This window comes from Microplitis mediator, chromosome 10, assembly GCF_029852145.1.
Source record: "Microplitis mediator isolate UGA2020A chromosome 10, iyMicMedi2.1, whole genome shotgun sequence".
Classification (NCBI taxonomy): domain Eukaryota; kingdom Metazoa; phylum Arthropoda; class Insecta; order Hymenoptera; family Braconidae; genus Microplitis; species Microplitis mediator.
The window spans coordinates 8,548,080-8,555,550 of record NC_079978.1 but is presented as its reverse complement, the minus strand read 5'-3'; positions in this window follow the sequence as shown (position 1 = coordinate 8,555,550).

Below are 7,471 nucleotides of genomic sequence, written 5' to 3'. Positions count from 1 at the left end.
GAATCGTCCAAAAGTTGAGTTGAGAGTAAAATGAAATTAAAAACAAATTTTTTTTTACCCAAAATTATAAAATGGCCAATCTACTCGGGGTGACTAAATTACCTCATACTTTTCCTAAAGACTATATGTAAATATTTACAGGATTTTTTTTTTATTTTTTAAAATGGTGTCTCAATTTGCTTCACACATTTATGAAAAATATCGTGTCTCATTTTGCCTCACTCTCCCCTATTTATGTATGACGTATAATATATACAGGAAAGTATTTAAAAATATATTCTTTATAATATTTTATTTTATTTTAATTGTTTTCTAGTATATAGCCGTAGTAACGGCCTTTTACAATTTTTGCCTTTATATCGCAACTGCTTTATACTTCTCTTTCTGCCTTCATTGTGCGGCTGTGGCCCGACTTGTACTTATACTGTACTGCATCATTACGGTGATGCCCTACAACCTCCCTTTGTGCAATAGAGGTGTAGTGGCGTAGGAAAACCACAGAGAAAACCTAGCCAGTACAGTTTCGGTTTGGGTGAAGCTCCAGTGATCGATAAAATTCCCATTTTACCGATCACTGGATCTTCATCCCGGGCCTAACGATCAGAGACCTTCGTTCGAACCCGACGCGTGGCTAAACGGTCACCCAGCCAAGTAGTGGCCATGCTCGATGCTACTTTACACCAAGCTTTTTACCAAGGCTGGGCCAAGACTGGCTTACAAGCCTGGCCCAAGGTTCTACAAAGTTGGGCCAAGTCTGGGCCAAGCCTGGGCTCGTGGTACTTTCCTCTCTGGGAAACTGTTCTATCTCACGATATTGATTCTGGTACCTTTGAAACGCCACCGAATATGAACTAATAAGTTAAAAATAAATTTATAATAGTGTCAATTAATGCTTATTTTATGAATTTCAGTTATGTCTCATCATTCAGAAGTTATGAGTATAGATGGAGCTGCGAATGTAAATTATTTCAATTTTTCTTAAATATTCGAGATCATCAATTTGTTAGAACTTCTAACTTAGAAGAAACTGTTGAACGTCAAGACGCATTTTACGAAATTAAGTTATCGCTTACGGTTCAAAAGCTTTGTGGAAGCCTGGAATGATAATCTCGGGCCAAGCCTGGTTGCCAGACCTGGCCATGCTTGGTTACCAGACCTGGCCCATGCTTGGTTGCCAGACCTGGCCCAGGCTTCCAGGAAACGAATAAATTTAATTTAAAAAAATTTATTATTATTAACCTCGTAGAATTCATGATCATTAACGTTTTAATTATCTAAGGGAGGTAAATGATGTGAAAAAAACTCGGTGGAAATTCTGCTGGACTCTGGGCGCGAACTGCCGTCCTTCTGATTACTGGGTCCGAACGGTAGCTACTGGACGAACCTACCAACGTTGAACTGGTACATTCATATGATCTACTTATATAAACTATAGGTATATCCAAACTTGGGTAATCCTACCTTGGCCCAAGCCTGGCTTGCCATTGGATGGCCAAGGCTAGGTTACCCAGTCCTGGCCCAAGCCTGGGCCAATATAGGTGTGCCAAAGCTGGGTTCCCCAGTGCTGGGCCAAGGAGGGGCCCGTTGTTCAACTCTGGCAGCTCCTGTATGGGTTATGAGATAAGTTTTAATTACTGATTTTAAAACTTCATTTTAAATTGATTTAAATAAGAAATATACTTTTCTATTCCAGGTACTCTCCGTGTACGGATAACACTAGTCATTTTTAACTTCCCGCTAAGAAAATTGTAAATTTTCAAAAATTCGGGAAGTTATTGTTTTCACCGCGATTTTCGAAAATCGAGTTTTCATCAGATGTCGACGTTTTGAGGTCCTAGGAAGCTCTTCTGACTATTTTCAGGATGATGTTCGATTATCTGTGTGTGTGTGTGTGTGTGTGTGTGTGTGTGTGTGTGTGTGTGTGTGTGTGTGTGTGTGTGTGTGTGTGTGTGTGTGTGTGTGTGTGTGTGTGTGTGTGTGTGTGTGTGTGTGTGTGTGTGTGTGTGTGTGTGTGTGTGTGTGTGTGTGTGTGTGTGTGTGTGTGTGTGTGTGTGTGTGTGTGTGTGTCTGTGTGTGTATGTATGTATGGATGTAAACTCTGCATATCTTTTTAATGAATCGACCGATTGAGATGGTTGAGGTGGAAAACGAAAGAGTTTTTTGGCCGTCAACTTTGCTGAAAATTTAAGATCGATAGATTAGATAGACTCTAAGATATTGAAGAAATACAATAAAAAAATTTTTGTTTATTTAGTTTTTTTCTAATTTTTCAGAAACGGCTCGATCGATCGATTTCAAAATCTAATCAGCTCTGAAACACGATAAAGCGCGTCGATTGCCACTTCAACCATCAAATTCAGTTAATTCGTTCGCGAGATATCGTGGGAGAAAGAAATTCTAAAAGATGGTTCTTTTGAAAACAATGGCATACAAAAGTATTTTCGAGCTCGAAGAGCTTAAAAATGTATTCACAACAATGTTGTCGAGCTCAAGGAGCTCGAAAACTGCGGGAAGTTTTAGGGCTGGCCCGCAGGGTCAACCGATAGACAGATTTTTTTTTTTTAAAGACAATATAATTAATACCACAGGAAAATTTATTTATGAACTATTTTTTAAACTTTTAATCTTGTAAAGAAAAACTAATGCAGATAAATTGTTCATTCATAACAAACTCTTATAATTTAATAGTTGAGTTTGTTATATAATAAGCATGTTAATACATGTTATAAATTAGGTAATATTTTTTTAAGAGTATGCACTTGATATATACTATATATATATATATATATATAAATATAGAAAATATAATAAAATAATGATGATGAAAAATGATCCATGACTTTTTGACTAAAGTATATTATCAATATTGAAAAAATAATATAAATCATAACAGACCATTATAAATGAATCCAGTTTACCGATTTCACATTTTAATTAATATTGCATTGAAAATCGCGTTACTGGACTTCGTTATATTGAAAACCAAAAATTCCATGATCAAATTTTTAAATCATTATTTATAATTACGTATTTATTACACAATGAATTCAAGTTGATTTAACCGAAATTTGTTATGAAATAGCTGTTTTAAATTATTATTATTATCAATAAAGGATTCTATATAAAAATAAAAAAATTGTTAGTTTATCAATACATAAATATAATATATTACAATTCTGATTCCATAGAATCAATACACTCTAAAACCAAGCGTGTAGTCAAAATTAACACACTTGCAAAATAACATTGAAACGCCATAAGCAATCTATAGATTTTTAACACACCGTGAAAGGTGTTTTAAGTGACTACAAAAAACTATAGTTTTGTTTATGGCATACACATAGAACACATTTAATGTGTGTTAAAATAATACACTTGTAACACACTTGGTTTTAGAGTGTAAGCATCAAAGTGCTTTAACATTGAATACAGCATATAAGTACAGGGTTGAAAACCTTTTTAAAAAATTGAAATATTTCATTTTGTTTTTTTGAAAATTGTGTCAAAGAAATTGAAAAAAAAAATCGTTTTTATTTAATGTAATAAAAGAATAAAGCTTTAATATGAATGAATTATTAGTAATTATACAAAAATAATTACATCGGATATATAGACATATATGTTTGTAATATATTTGCAGTGTTGGAAGTAAAGTTGATATGTACCTGGCACGTATTGACGTTTTGTAAGCATACAGCTGTCTGGCCTAGCATGATTGATTTTCACGTATACGTGGATAGAGTTCAGTATATTATGTTTTTGGTTATCGTTTAGTACGTTTTAACTATATTAATAACTATCTAACGATTAAAGCGTTTTATTACAATACGAAGTTTTCTATATGAGTTTCTACTGGTAAATTATTTATCAATAGTTCAAGATAAAAACTTTACGCCAGACTAATTTATATCAGAAGTTCGACTTGCTATAAATATATATAGATATATAAGTATGAAGATATATAACATTTGCGTTTATACATATATATTTATTACATTCATATTGTGATTCCTGAATAAAATAATTTTATTCAGAGTAAAAAGTTTAATGCATATATTAGATATAAATGTATGTAAAAATATGTATATTTCATGATTATTGAGTAATTAAATTTTTAAGAGAAATTGAATTGACAGTTTGTATGATATAATTTAGCGTCAAGGCGATAAAGAATTACTTATACCAAACAGAGGGAAAGGGCATAGAATAAAACAATCGCGATAGGACATCCCCTGTGGCTGTATGGTGCAGAAAACACGGAAGTCACTTACTTCTTGAGGTTTCGATTTTCAACGAATGTCGTATCTGCACTCGTAGGGACCGAGATGATCTCATTACAGAAGGGTGCGACAATAAATGGATATAACCTTCCCATCATATATACAAAATTATACAGTATAATAACTGAATTCTCCAGTAGCATTCAATATGGGTGAAAAATCGTTAAACTTGCAAAATAGAGACAAAAAAACTAATGGCAAGTTCGTTTCGCATTGGTCCCTGGTTTCCATGGATGCCTCTACCACGGAGTGAAAATCGATCTGCTCGTCGCACGACTTCTGTGAGTATTACGGAGCATGCGGAATGCAGACACTGTTTTGTAGTGACTTCCATTTTGTTTTTATAAATATATGTTTTTAAAAATGATAAGTATTTATCATGATTTTGAAGATAAAAATTATGGAGATTTTGTAAATGGATGACAAGATAATAAATTTGTAATGATTTTAGGAAAACTGACGGTATCAGAATTTTTGTTTGTATTGAAATAAAGCATTTCCTTTTCAAATTTAATAATGATTTTCATTTTCACGTTGTAAGGATAGATATTTTAAAGGTGAGGATCAGTTTATTGCTGATAATTAACAGATATTGAGAGAATTCACATGTAATAAATATGACGAAACGCCCAAATAATTGTATATAGTAATGAGAACCTAGACTTGAATTTTTACAGCAGTAAATCTACTATTTTTTATAATAGAAATTTACATTGTCTGAATAATTAATATCGAATATGAAATTAAAATTTTTAATCAAATCAAAATAATGCTCGAAAATCTGTTTTGTTTCGTATGTACAAAACGTTTATCTGTTGAATATTGCTAGAGTTTTGGTTACTTCTATTCCTTCAATTCATTAAAAAAAAACTTATTCAGGTTTGTCATGATAAATTTTTAACATTTCATTTACACAAATAATTTTTTATGTAAATTTCATTTTTCACGTTTCATTTGTACTCTCTACAAACGAATTAGTGAAAATCACGTGACAATCCACTATTTGGCAGTGAATAGTCACTGTTTACTAGTGGAAAATATACCACTATTTGAATTAGTGACATACTTTTCACTAGTAAACAGTGAATAGTCACTATTTTCACTATTTCAAATTTAAGAGAGTAGAAAGTACTATTTATTCAATAATACAGCAGTGTAGCATGTCAAGTTGAAATAGTATAACCAGGATAAGTTTACTTTATCCCTTTTTTTTCTAACCGTTAAAGATGATCCTAAACAGATTTAAGTAAAACTATAGTTCAATACAAACGAGAGTTGAAAATTTTCCGATTAATACAATAAGTAAACTACTCAAAGTTTGTAGCATCAATATGTCATTAATAAATTATACATTGACTAGTAAAAACGAATGTCACTGAATGTAAGCTCGTTGATCATAATTTTGCAATGATGTAGACTTTTTATAGTGATTTAATCTTTGACAAGCATCAACAATATAGTTAACCTCAACACTTTTGAGATTAACAATGAAGATTGGTGGTTGTTCATCGGTTTTTTCATACCGGGGTATACACCGCACACGTAAATGCTAGGATTGCTTTATATATTTAAGCTAGTCGAAAATGCAATGACGTGAATGGGTCCCAGGACGTGGCGCAATTACGTGGGTATTCAAACTCGCCATGAGGCCCCGTCAAAACCGGACCGTATACCTGGCGCCTCTGTAAAGCTTTTGTAGACAAACGATAGCAGTTGACAAGCGAAATAACATGTATACACTGGTATACTGCTTCTGTAGTGATGAGTTTCTCCCTAAAATATTTCTTCGTAAATGTGCGCTGTCGTATTCTTATATGGGAAACCAATATATATATATAAACATATTGTACTTTTTACTTTTACTTGATTAGATGCTCTCTTTTACGGTTTTTCTATCTGTTATACGGCCGTTTTTACTTTTATTTTATTCTTTCATGTCCTTCTGTCTTTTTCTAAAAAAAGATGTTGTTCCCCAACTCTCATTGTTGTGCAATAACATGGAATTTTTCTTCCGTTGGTCATCAGAACAACACGGGAATTAATGTCCATATGTTCATCATTTATTGCCTTTATTATTTATATTTAATATATGCTGTGTTTGTGAATTCAATATTTTTATTTTATTCTTTATTCATCACCATATCCAGTGGTAATAGATGATTGTGCTGTGGCAAAAATTTGACACTCTTTAATATTGTTCTACCTGGATGAATTAATAATACTTATTTGAATGCGATTGTAAAACATATATCATTTTTATTATCCGCTGACACATGCTACTTTGCCAAACACTCGTGGGTCAGAATAGTTTAAATTAAAATTTTGAAAGATTATGATGTATGTGTTTTACATAGATATATATTATGGGTAAAGAAATAATACGAAAGAAAGCGAAAGAGATTTCAGAAGCACTCTTTCTGACGGCTCTGTTGAAAGAGGTCACAGCAGGATATCCCAATGCAGTAGTCTTGGTTTTTTGAACACAAATTGGATATAAAATGTCAGTTATTCAGGTGTGATTTGTAGAATAAAAATAAATAAATAAATGCTACTGCTTTGACCTCATAAATTGTTTGAATTATTTTTTATAAAATAAACTGAGTTTTTATTTTTTAAAGGCATTATAACAATCGCTCTTAAATTAAAACTATAATTGCCGCAGAATCAAATTTTGAGCTCTATAATAATCGTAAATTAATTAAATATTTCTAATACGGTTAAATTGAGCTTTGATATATTCGTTAAGACTCTTTGGAGAATTCTTAAAATTAAAAAAAAAAATTAAAAAAAAAAAAAAACGGAGAGAGTAGAGGCAGAATCCTCAACACGTGGAAGAAGTTCCATCAGTGACACCAGACATCCACGTCGTCCCGTGTCAATCAAACTGGCTCAATGCCGAGAAGAAGGTTGCATACGTAAAACAAACGGCTCAACTGTTCTTCTGTCAGGGCCTGATGTTTTTCCTTCTTTCTCTCCTTTGCCGGCGGAAAGGACTCCAGTCCCAGAAATGTGGTTTTTAACCCATCAACCGTGTACCCAAAAATTTAGTTAAACATTTATTTTCATAACTTCCGACACAGCACATATTTTCTGTATAAACTTAGCTTTTTAGTCTGAAAAAACATATATTGTTTTCCGAGCAGAAAAGTCGCAAGATGTTGGTATACATATCACTTAAAAATATGGTTTTC